We start from the raw sequence: 12,510 nt of genomic DNA, 5'->3' as shown, positions 1-12,510 counted from the left end.
GAGAGCAGGCAATCAGGAAGGATCCAGGAGTCCCTCTCAATGGCTGGCCCAGGTCTATAGGACTCAGTGGAAGTCCTGGGGTAGTAGATACCCCTCCCCACCTTACACTACCTGCGGGTCTAGGTGGCCATCGTACCTCCAAAACCATTTTGCAGGAGGATTTTCTGAACTATCTTGTAACATTTCCCTCCTCTTTTAGCCTGAGCTGACCTTCCCCCTTTCCGTTACATTTTGCAGTTTTTGCTGTGAACTCAGTTATATAGACAACTGTCCCTGCTACAGACAGAAAGCGTGTATTGCTATTTGGTCCCAAGCTGAATGTCTCCAAACCTCTGGGTGTCAAGTAAACAGGTGTCATTTGATACTGTTACTGCCTGTCATGTGCCACTGACCTGCAGCGGGTCTGACTCTAAGGGTCAGCAGCCATTATTTCAGTCATATAGGCACTCAGGCCGGAGGCTGAGGGGCTCTCAGCTTGTTTAGAAGGCATCGTGAGCTCTGGAATCACTATTGACTGTGCTCCTAGTTTCTGGATACAGTTGTGTCTCAGAGGGTCAGGTTGTGTGAAAAATGACCTTAGGTTAAATTATACTTGGTTGTGCTTATTAAGCCCCACCAGAAGCATTTGGGGGTCTGTATATTTTACTTGAAACTTTGGAGGAGTCAAAGACCCCCAATATAACTCAAGATGAAACAATAGGGATTTTAACAACTGTTCGTTTTGAAATAATTCTAGATTCATAAAAACAAAACAAAATGTGTTAAAGAGAGATGGCGGTGATCTCCACCCGGTTTTCCCCAAAGGCAGCATGTTAGGTCACTAGAGTATAATACGAAGCCAGGAAGTGAACATTGGCACAGAGTGTGTGTGTGTGTGTGTGTGTGTGTGTGTGTGTGCGCGCGTGTGTGTGTTTTGTGCCTTTTGGTTAGTGGAGATTTGAATCAACACTACCATCAAGAATTTTCATTTGGGACCAGGATAGTTCAGCAGGTAAAGGTTCCTAGCACCGAGCCCCATCTGGTGATCTGAGACAGTCTCCAGTCTCCATGGATCCACATGGTGGAAGGAGAGAACAGATTCCCACAAGTTGGTCTTTGACCTCCACAATATGCCGTGGCACACACACACACACACGCACACGCACACGCACACACACACACACACACACGCATGCATATACTCACACACATAATAAAAAAAAGAATTTGCCTTTTAAGAACAACTATGTTCTCTAACAGGCACCGACCCACCAGAAGAATGGCTTAGAAGGACTCTGTAATTTAATATCCAAGCCTGTGCACGTCTAAGAACGAAAAGAGTCACTATTAATATTTGGGGCAGAGCAGTGAATGTTTATTAGGTCATTCAGGGAAGTTAAGCGGGTGTCCAGTGGTGTTCATTTTACTTTAGCCTTGAGATGGCGCTGCCAGTGTTAAGCCCTGGAGCCTTGTGAGATGAACACTAGCCAACCCATGGCACAGACAGGGTTAGAAGTTCATAGACTCATGTAAACACGGGGTTGAAGGGTCCCGGCTCTTTTGAGAAGTGACAAGGGGTCTGAGTTCAAGTCATGACTGCCTCCTTGGCATTTCATCCATGGCTTCCCACTTCTCTTTTAGGGAAAGAGCAATGGAGAGCAAAAGAGAGGAATCATTTCTTTACCCAACATGCCAGCAGCTGATGTTGGAACTGTGATACCAAGATGTGTGTGGGCATGGGTATGCTGTGCTGGGTGATTGGCACATGCCCAGAGGACTAGATCTGAGGGACCCATAGGCTAGTCACACTGGGAGCACTGAGTTTAGTCTGGCCCTGGGAACCTATGGAGCAAGGGGCTGGAGAAGTGTCCGAGAGCTGGTAGCTAACTGGAGAGGAATGAGCAGTCCGACGGTGTGGGTGGGGTAAGGAAGGAGCCCAGAGGAGAGCAGGAGTTTGCAGTAAGAATGAGATAACAAGAGGCTAGTGGGGTCGTCTAGCCATGGACCAGTAGCCGCTGGGCCGGAGAAACAGCCTCAGGCTGCTCTGATGATAAAAAAAAAAAATAATAAAAAATAAAAAAAAACCCCACAAAACCCTCAGAACCTCTGGCTAGAGTGTTATACAGGTCTCTCTGCCATTTTTCTGGGAGAATGTCAAGGAGAGTCCTCAGACACCTCTGTCCTCCAGTGCCATCTTATCAAGGAGACCAGAACCTGACAGAGTGGGTACCAGTGTTCACCCTAATGTGTGCACCGTGCAGCCTCACTAGAGCAGATTGCTCTCTCCCTGCCCTGGGCCTGATGCTTCTTTGCATGACTGCTCGTGAGTTGCCTCCAACCTGGTCAGAGTATGAGTCCATTGCCTCCCTGGCCCCAGAGGCCCTCACCCTTTTCTACCTCGTTAGGTCCAGCAGCGGCCACTCCATTGTCCAGTCGGCCTCTCCCCAGTCCCTGGTTTCTTTAATAGCTAGGATCCCTACTGCAGGTTTCATTGTCTGTTGGAGAGGGTGCCCCCAGGAGTCTAAAGAGGGTCTGCAGCCCCACTTTCCACACTGGCAGAACCAAGGGAGACAGAAACTGTGTCTAACGGGAGTTTGGGTTTTGCTGACTCAGCCTTGAGAAGTGTACGTAGGAACCACATTTCTAGCACAGGGTCACCATCCATCTTGGGTAGGACATGGCAATGAAGCAAGCAGGGAGCTGGGCTGTCCCACTTCCAGATGTCCCACAGGGATATGAACAGGGTGGCTTGGGGAAAGGTGGCGGCAGGGTAGGTAAGAGGTTGATAGGAAGATGGCCGAGAGAGAGGAGACGGTGGCCAGGGGAAGGTGAAATGGAAGTGATTGAGGAAGGGGCACAATGGGATGCCTGACGGGAAAATGACGGGGGTAGGGGGTGGCTAAAGGAATGGCGACAGAGAAAACATGGCGGGGGTGGGGGACTAAGGGGAACATGACAGGAAGATGACTGGAGATAATGTGACAGGAAGATGGCAGAGGAAGAGGTGACAGGAAGACGGCTGAGGGAAAACTGTCAGGCTGAGGGAAGGTGATGGGGAGCTGAGGGGGGTGACAAGAGGCAGGTGGAGAGAGAGTTAATAGGGGGTGATTAAGAAGGAAGTGACAGGAAGATGGCCAAGCAGGAGACATGGCAAGGTGACGAATGGGGGAAGATGACAGGAAAATGGCTGAATTAGGGAGAGGAGACGAGAAGGTGGCTGACAGGAAAGTGGCAGACATTGTGGAGACAATAATAGGGTAGCTGAGGAGGAGAAGGTGACAGGAGACTAGTGAGAGGAGGTGACAGTCCGAGGAGAGAAAGTGATGAGGAGATGTCTGACAGAAAGGTGACGGAATGTCTGAGGGGGACTGTAACGGAGCTGCTGGAGGGAAGTCAGTAACAGAAAGGTTGAGGGAGACGTAGCAGGAAGGATGACAGGAAGGTGGCTGAGGAAGCCGGAAACTGTGACCGATGGGGAAATGACAGAACACGGAGGGGAAGGTAACTGGAGAGAGAGTGGCTGAGGCAGGTGTAAGATGGGGCCCCAGACCTTTGGGAGAGTGTGTCTCCCTCGGGTTTGCATTTCAGACTGGCCTGTTACTCACATCACACGGGTGCTGAATATTTTAGCGGCGGACACTCCTGACTGAACAAGGCAGAGTCTTGTTCTCTTTACAGTATAGAAACCTGGGAGTCAGTGGAGCCTGGGTGACAGGGTCAGTCTACTCCCCTGCCCCAGGTATGGCCCAGGGCCTTCTACATGACAACCTACATATATAAAGCTGGAAATGCCAAGTCCCATCAGAATCTGACTCAGTGTGTGATTAAGGGCTTTCAAGAATGGTGTCTACAGAGCACCTCCCCTCTGTCTCCTGAGCTGCTGGCTCAGGCCCAGTCTCTGCTGAGGTTCGAAAAGGTCTGAAGGAAGGAGGGAAACCTCGAGAATCTGGGAGCTCCTTGAAGGTCAGAATCCAAGGACTCTGTGGAGTCTCAGACCTCCCCGTGTGCGTTCTTAGAGGGCAGAGGTAACAAGACTCTGATTGTCATGTTTGGCAATTTAATGACCCTACACCTAATTCCCCGGTCCTGCTTCTAGGCATGACACGTAAAAGGACCCCATCTTTGTACATGGGGATATCCTCCCCAAATCATAGGTTGCAGGAAAAGCAGATCCAAGACCGGGTGCCACCCAGATCAAGCACAGAGGCAACTGTGTCACAGAACTGAGGGTGGGAGTGGGGGGGGGGGGGAGCAGAGGAGCGCTCACCCAGTCCTCACTCAGTCTGTCCGTAGCGGAGAAGATTGCGGGCTGTTTTGGTGCCTTCTTGCTGTTATGATTACTCAGTGTTATTTCTGTTCCATTCTGGAGGCTATGAAACTGAAGAACTAGGTTCCAGAACGTCCCATATCTGGTGAGGACTTCTCTGCCTCTTTCTGTGTGCAGATGTAGCCAAAGGCAGGGGGCAAAAGGCCTTGCTATGGCCTGTACCTATTTTCAAGGGCCTTAACTTCACCCAAGACCTACCAGCCTAATCATTCTCACTCCTTCCGTTGTATTCAGGTTCCATTTTACGTGTGAATTTTGAAGGGGACACACACATGCTTCCTACCTGCTAGGATTAGGAGTGAAGTGTTTTCTTCCAGCCAGTATTCAGACTCCTGAGGCGTGGTAGTAAGCACCTGCCTGGCCTGAGTTGGCCATGGTCATAGTGGTGGGATATGCCAAGCTCACCTCGCTTCTGGGGTCTGAGCACACTGCCCAAGCTCACGGTGGACTCAGGCCTGGCTGGGAGCTGCTTGGCAGAGGAGTTCGGAGTGTGTATAGGAGTTTGGGTCAGGAACTGCCTGCCACAAGCACAGACTCTGAGCTATCCCAGCTTTGACTTTATATCCAGCCCTCCTGCTTTCTTGCCCCCCAGGCTGGTCCTTCATCCTCCTGCCTTTGCCATCAGCTCAGTCTTTCTTGCTTTCATTTCACCTTGCCCTGGAGGCTGACTGGACACTTACCTTCTCTAACCCTGCCTCAGTCATATGAGCCCTCGCCAGGCCCAGCTCCAGTCCCTTAAGTGTTACAGTGGCTTCCACTGGGGATTGCCCTGCGGCTCACAGACACCCTGTGAAGTACCTCAGATAAGTGCCGCCATGCCCCTTGATGGAAAACGGCTTCCCTTCCCATCCTGTACTATTGGGGGGGGGGCACTTAAAGATGGAGAAGGCTAGGTTTCTTGTACCAGAACCAACTCTTTCTCTTTCCCACTTCCCAATTCCAATAAGCAAATCCACAAACAAAGCCGCTCTGTCCCTCAGGAGAATCCCCAGCTAAAGCATGACTTAGCGTCCTATGAGTGAGTATACATGGCTGTTGGGCTCCTGTCGGTAGTCCCCGACAGGACTCACATCTTGGGAAGCAAGCCAGGCCTGCACTCCAGGGTCCCCACTGTAGCTCCTGCAGGGCCAGGGTCATCCCTGCCCTGTTTTAAGCCCTTCCATCACTGACTATGGGGGCTGGGACAGGCCATGGAGGGTTGCAGCCTCCTCGAACTTCCTTGTCTGCTATAGACCAGGTGGGCGGGAGGACGGGCATCCCTGGCACTTAGTGTGGAGATTTATGGTGCTACTGGAAGAGGCCTGGCCCTGTGCGGTCTGGAATGGCCCTCAGCGCGGGGATAATAAATCCATCCCATTATTTTTTATGAGACTCCCACCCCCATAAACAACTCCTTTGACTGGTAAGCCCGCTTCACGTACTTCTCCGGGCCTGGCCTCAAGCGGCGCCAAGGGCACCACAGGGCCAGCTTCTCGATGCTGGCAGGCAATCTTTCTGCAAAGCTGCTGGTCCTTGGGGTCTCCAGGAATGGACAGTGAAGGGCAGGAGGTGAGCCACGGCTCAGAGGGTACCAAGACAAGAGACGTTCCACCCACCTGGCCCTAGGCCCCTTCTCAGTGCTTAGTCCTCGAGCCTCGGAGTCTTGCTGTGAAAGTGAGGTGTGTGTCAGAAGTGTTCACGAGGGCGAGAAGGAGGGTGTGTGTACACGCTGTGTCCCTCAGGAAGTGTCCATCCCTGGGCTGCGCAGCAGCGTGTTACCAGCATACGCGTCATGCTTCACAGCTGAGTGTGACTGGGCCTGGAACTGGGCCTTGGATTCTCATGGCCCCTGTGTGTCATCTGTGTGGTAGTTACCCCATTGATGGGATGTAGAATTCTGGCCGTAGAAAGTTACCAGAGGCTGGCTCTGAAGTTAGGTCTGACAGGAGAAAGAGAGAGGGTACTGTGCAGCTTAGGGCCCCTGAAACATAGAGAAACACCCCCTCCCCCAGCCTTGTCATTCATGCTGTCCTCTACCTAGGTCAGGGCTGCCAGCTGCTGACCTCTGGCCAGGTCAGTGCAGCTGCTGCCAGTTCTCCCTCGGCCTTCATGCACCCAGCCCGCGGCCATGCCATTCATGGCCTTCCCCCAGCTCCCCACAGGGTTCTAACTCTGATCTTCATAGCCCATCCTTGTCACGAATCCACCCCTGCAAAATCCTGCCACTCCGTGTCCCTGTCTCCTCACACTGCTCCCTCTGTCTGGAGCGCCTGTCTGCTCCAACCATTGCTCCCTTGAGAACCTTCTCAGATGTCTGGGCTGCATGGCTTTGATTTATAAAGCGCTTTCCTGTTCTTTGTACTGAGCAGGGCACAGCCTAGAGAGGCCACCCAGGGGCACCCAGCATTTCCTTCCCCGTGGGTCTCTGGTTCAGCCAGGACTTATCCCGTCGCTGCGGCCATCAGGTCAGCTGATCTTCCAAACCCACCAGACCCCTCCAGCAGGGTCTCCCCCCACACACACCATGGCTCATCAGTCACAAGTCCAACAGTCCCTCAGCCTCCTCTGCCTGGCCTTTCTCATGGAAGCAGGCTTCTCCAGGAGACACTATCGGACTCTTATCCCACCTTCCACCCTACCCGTCCCGCTTCACCTCTGCACACCACTGCGCAGGAATGCCTGTATTTACTAAGCACCACCTTTAGATGAGACTAAATATTGGGAGGATCCTTGGGGATGCAGAGGGGCTCTCCAGGCAGTTTGAGTGCCTGCTGTCCTCGCGGGGTCCAGACAGCCGCTGTGCTGAGAAGGAGGACCTCCACAGCTAGCAGCCTGGGATCTGTGTCGGGTCTGGGGCCAGCTAAGGGTGGCGTGAGACAACCTGTCCACCACGTGACTTCCTGTGGACTCCTGTGGGAAGGGATAAGGTTGACAAGTTAAAACACAGAAGGTTTACTGTTTTGCATGTAAACATGCCCCATGCCCCATTTGGGACATACAATTAGGAAGTAGTTACCGTCCGTCTCAAATCCAGTCTAGCTGGGTGTGCCATGTGGCTGTTTGCTGGGGAGAGTGAGTGACTCGTGGCCCACTGGGCTGGAGGCTAGCCTGTCTTAGTTCATCTCCCAGCCAGACCTTCTCCAAAGCCACCTCTGGATCCTTAGAGTGGCTTCAACTTGGTTGTGGTGACACCTAGTGACCAGCCTAAGAACTTCAAGAGGTGAGGAGGCAGGAAGGGTGGCCCTGTCTGTCAGAGGGGTGCCACTTTTCACGCCCTTCAGCACTCCTGAAAGAAAAGGGTTTCAAGGCTTTTCATTCGCAGACAGGAAGCTGAGCAGGTCCTAAGAACACACTAGAGAAGGCTGCAGTAAGGCATGAAGTTGCACTACCCACCTCGGCCACACAACCTCCCTGGTAGCTCTACACACATCCATCCACATGTGTCTGCAGACACCTCAGATCTGCCCTCCTGTCTGTGAAGAGTGCCCTGTTTCTTGGAGGCAGCTTTCCCAGAGTCCAGGTGATGGGCCAGGCCAAGGCACATCAGGGGGATGCTGAACTGTCCAGAAAGCAAACCCTTCATCTCATCTAGCACAGCAAGGACCAGCCAGTCTCAGCAGGTAGTGACCACAGAAGAGCAGATCAATAACCCAAAGGACCAAGGGGCTGTCCTTTTGAGGCTTTGGTGGGGGAGCCCTGCAGGAGGAGCAGGATGCTTCACAGGCAGAAGGGACAGTGAACCAGCTTGTTTGCTCTGTCATATACCCAAGACTCCCTGAGGTCTGGAGGGAAAATCTCTTTCCCCTGTACGCTCTAGGTGAAACAATGAAGGAAGGAAAGCAGGGGAAGGAGTTATCTTAAGGGACCAAAGCTGCCAATCAGACATAAGGCTGGCAGGATGAGTGGTGAGCATTGGAGTGGCCACCTGGGGCAACTCCTACCTCTCACGAGCCACAGCGTCCCAGTCTCCTGGGCTTCAAGGAGGTTATTTGTACAAAGTACCCGTGGAGTAAGCGGCTCTGCTTGTCCTCATTCAGATCGAGCTGGATAGCTCAGAACGGCTGTCATCTCTCTTGGCTTCGGTATTGTCCCATGATCCAGCCCTTCACTCTAGCCCAATTGTCAGCCTGTGTGGATCACAGTGCTCCTGTTTTGGAAGGGCATGTGGTAGCCCAGCTTACATCCCTCTAAGGTTGATCTGAAGAGTTAGCAAGATGACACACTTGTAAGTTGGCAGAAAACTTGACCACAGACAGACATACCAGAGGTCATCATTAGCCTCTCTTCCCCAGCTAAGTCCTGCGTCTCCCTTTATGTGACTTCCCTGGGTTTCCAAGTACATAGATAGGTTTGGTTTTTTCAAGATAGGGCAGTTCTGGGCTATGGAAGGCCCCTAAGGTCCCCTTCCAAGTTGGAGGGAGCTGGGGGATGAAGCAAAGTCATTGTTCTCCTCTGTGTTTAAAGGACAAGAACTCAGAAAGTGATATTATTGATGAAGTTGTCATAGCAGTGACCCTTGGGGGGCACACATTCCAACTCTGGCTGGACCAAGGGTGCCAGACCTGTGTTGAGGGATCGTGACATCCACGCTAAGGTGGCCGTCCAATCTCCACACACACGCGACCATCCCCTAGGCAGGCAGCTGACCTGTGGGAAGGAGCCTGCTGGGAAAGCACCACGGGGCCTGTCGGAGGATCCAGGGACGACACTGGAAAGAGACGCTGGGCCAGGCATTGCCAGACACAACGTCCCCCATGCTGCCCCACTTCTACGAGTGGTTTGTAAAGCAGGCACACCCCCTTCTCAGACCTGTCAAGAGCAAATGGAATATGGAGAGAGCTTCATTCCACATGTCCCACCTTCCAGAAAACTCTAGGTGGAGGCTATAAAAGATGTCCCAAATAAACCTCTGCCCTCTCACTGGCTCCTCGTCCCTCTCAGGGTCCTGTGACAGTTTTCGCCTTGCTCGTGGCTTGAAATCTGAGCCTTCTAAAGTAGGCAGAGGTCCCCCCGGCACATGCACGGCCCCTCTCTGGCTCACTCCTGCCTAGGTTGAGGTCCAAGGATAGCTTTGTTGTCACTTGCCCCACCTTGGAAGTAGGACCCAGGGCCCTCTAATTCTGCCCAACAGGTGGAGCTGAGGTTCAAAAGTGAGGTAAGCGGCCCACAGTCACCTACCATGTGGCAGTCCCATTGTGGACTTGGCAATCGATGTGGCAGCTAAGGGCCTTGTCTTGCCATCACGCCCGGCCTGGCCTAACACTGAGGAGACACTCAGCCCAAGTTTGCAGAGCATAATTAGATTTGGATGGATCAGATCAGATTAGCTTCGACCTGGCGGGCGGCCTGGGCTGGCTGGCACCAGGCATGTGAAAACCAGGACTTCCGGGAACGACTGAAATTCTCTCAGCACCTCTGTGGGGGGGGAGGGAAACAAGCGAGCTTTCTCTGAACTTGGCGCATGTGGCTCCCGTACCTGCACCTAGGGAGGTGTGCTGGAAAGCTTGTGGTTTGCATCCCTCTCAGGGGCAGGCGTGGTCCAGGCAGAGAGCTGCAGGCGGACAGATAAGCAAGGCCTGCAGTCCTGAGTCACAGAAGTTCTGCTCTGCCATCCCAGCTGGGCCCTGGGCCTGGGACTGAGGCCTGGGCTGGAGAGGTACACAGGTTGGTCAAGGAAACCATCTGCAGCCAAAAGCTGCCAGAGCAGCCTGGCAGAGGCCACAGAGGCTGGGGAGAAGCTTTTAATCTGGAACCCAAGCCACACTCAGGAGACAGGAGTGCCTAGTGCCTTGCATGCCTCTTGAGCCCACAGTCTCCTTGCTTTAGAAAATATAGTTTTTTAGCAAAAATCATTACGTTTCCATGTAGTACGTTTTTGGGGGTTTTTTTTGTTATTGTCATTTTTGTTAGTTTGTTTGTTTTATTTTGTTTTCTGAGGCAGGGTTTCTCTGTGTAACAGCCCTGGTCATCCTAGAACTCACTTTGTAGACCAGGCTGGCCTCCAGCTCACAGAGTTCCGCCTGCCCCTGCCTCCCAAGTGGTAGGAGTGAAAGCTTGGGCCACCACCGCCTAGCTGCACATAGTACGCTTTAAGCTGTTAACTTTTAATTTAATAAAGCTTAGAATATAGAAAGGACCCAAGGTCAATTGCACTAGTGTCCTCAGCCTGTCCCCACTTTGTGGGAATTAGGCATCTCTGGATTCTGATAGAGAGGGACCAAGGCTATAGTGTACTGACAGGGAGCTTGGTATGGGAGCCTGAGATGGGAGGCTATGCTTGGGGGCCTTGGCTCTGCCTCAAGGTTACAGTGGGGGACAGAGACCTTACACACACGCACATGCACACACACGCACACACACACACCCCACAGCTGTAAAGCAGACTAAGAGAAACTTTAGGAAACTTCTGACTGCACCCTGGACACCAGCTCTGTGGCTCCCCATTTCCTGTGTCCCTGCTGCTGGCCACTGGCAGTCACCATGGTGCTAGGCTGCTCTCCCAGAGCCTCTTCGGGGTATGATCCCCTTGGCTCATGGCTGAAGTCTGGACACTCAAAAGGAAAGACTTGGTGCTAACAGGTTCTCAGAGGCAAAGGCTTGGGAACCTGTGGTCCAGGGTTCAGGGATGCGTCAGCTCCATGGGGACAAATTCCTGGCTGTCTAATGGTGTGCAGAGCTTCTCAGAAGTTGCAATTCTGTGGCTAGAAGTGGAAATGCAACCTCCCTTTCTTCGCCACACACAAGCAGAGATAAACAGGGCACGTGAGCTCTTCCATGCCTAGAAAGATGAAGTAGGTATGTTAGGACAGCAGTCTGGGAAATCGGAGTGGCCTGGAAGATATCCGCGGGGTCGGGAGTCTTTATGGAATTGATGGAATCAGAGATGGGCTTAGGAAATCACTTATAGAAGACAAGAGGGAGGAACCAGAAAGAATCTGGGGATACAGCAGGCAGTGTGGGATTGTGGGCCTTAAGAGGATGTACTTGAGAACAGGGCACCAAAGGTCGGGTCACCGCTGAAACACTAGAGAGCCACAGACACAGACACAGACATTAAGTAGGAAAGTGTGACCTTGGCTTCGAGCTGCTCACTGACAGTTCCCATTCTGAGTCCAGGAAGCTGCTTGGTAGTCAGACTCTTGACAGGTAGGGTGTCCCAGAAAATGACAGGAAACTAAGTGGGTTTGGATGGCCAAGAAGTGCCTCTCCTGAAGTCCCTTCTACCAGTGTTCTACCAGCCAGGACCCACTGGGGAGTTGCCTCCCTCAGATCTGCAGGAGCAGGAACAGGCCCTGCCAACAGAATGCATGCCAAGCACCTGGCATCTTCCTGGCTGTGGCTTCAGGGAATACTTACACCTAATCCTCAAGGCGGAGGGTCTCATACTTGTTTACAGGTGAGGTTCAGAGAAGCCAAACAGTGGTCTCCAAGGCACACAGCTCCTGGGGAACCAGATTCATGACCATGTCTGCTTGACTTCTCAGGATTTTTGTGAATAAAGCTGCATGCCAGGGTGCCAGGGTGGGCTCATATTGACTCAGGAACAACCCTGGTTACTGGTAGCCAGCTGAGATGTTTGTACAGAAATAGGCTGTGGCCACAGGTCAGCTCTCTACTGGTGACTATTGGACAGGGATCATCACACCTCTGTCCCTGCTGTCAGACTCAGGTGCTGTTGGAAATTGAGGAAGGGAGGAGATGGAGCTTCCGTCCATGCATTGGATGCCTTGCCTGTCTGTCGTGAGTCAGCTAGTGCAGACACTCTGCACTGGTATGGCAGTTTGGCTTGAATTGATGAGCAAATCAAAGGGGCGGGGTGGGGGGGAAGAAGAGCATGATCAGGTGAGACCAGGCGCTGGGCAAAACACAGCCTTCGCTCGTTGCTTTCTGTGAATTAACTTTAGACTGCCTTCTCTTTCTTTTCTGTTTTGTGGTGCTGGGGAGGATCCCATGACTGCCAGCATGCTAGCCGAAGTCCACTGAATCACACCGCCAGCCCACGACATTTCTGATTTATTATTTATAATTGCCATAGGCCTATCCTTTTAAACATGTCCTGTGTTACTGAGGGCCCACAGACAGCACACAGGGTCACGATTACACTCTCTTCCCTTAGGACAAGGATTAAGCATGGCCTCTGAGGAAGATAGGCTATCTCACGTGGTCACCACCTCAGGGGTTTCTTTCCCTCTCCCAGACAGCTTCACTTGCCGTACTCTCTCCGA

General features: G+C 52.5%; 1 protein-coding gene across 2 annotated transcripts in view; it reads left to right on the top strand.

Moving 5' to 3' along the window:
* The window catches only part of Scube1 (signal peptide, CUB domain and EGF like domain containing 1), a 118,928-nt gene that overhangs the window by 51,549 nt on the left and 54,869 nt on the right, over positions 1-12,510 (top strand). The window lies entirely within an intron of this gene.

The sequence above is a fragment of the Myodes glareolus genome, chromosome 19 (genome assembly GCF_982192425.1).
Source record: "Myodes glareolus chromosome 19, mMyoGla1.1, whole genome shotgun sequence".
NCBI lineage: Eukaryota > Metazoa > Chordata > Mammalia > Rodentia > Cricetidae > Myodes > Myodes glareolus.
This window is presented reverse-complemented; position numbering and strand designations above follow the sequence as displayed.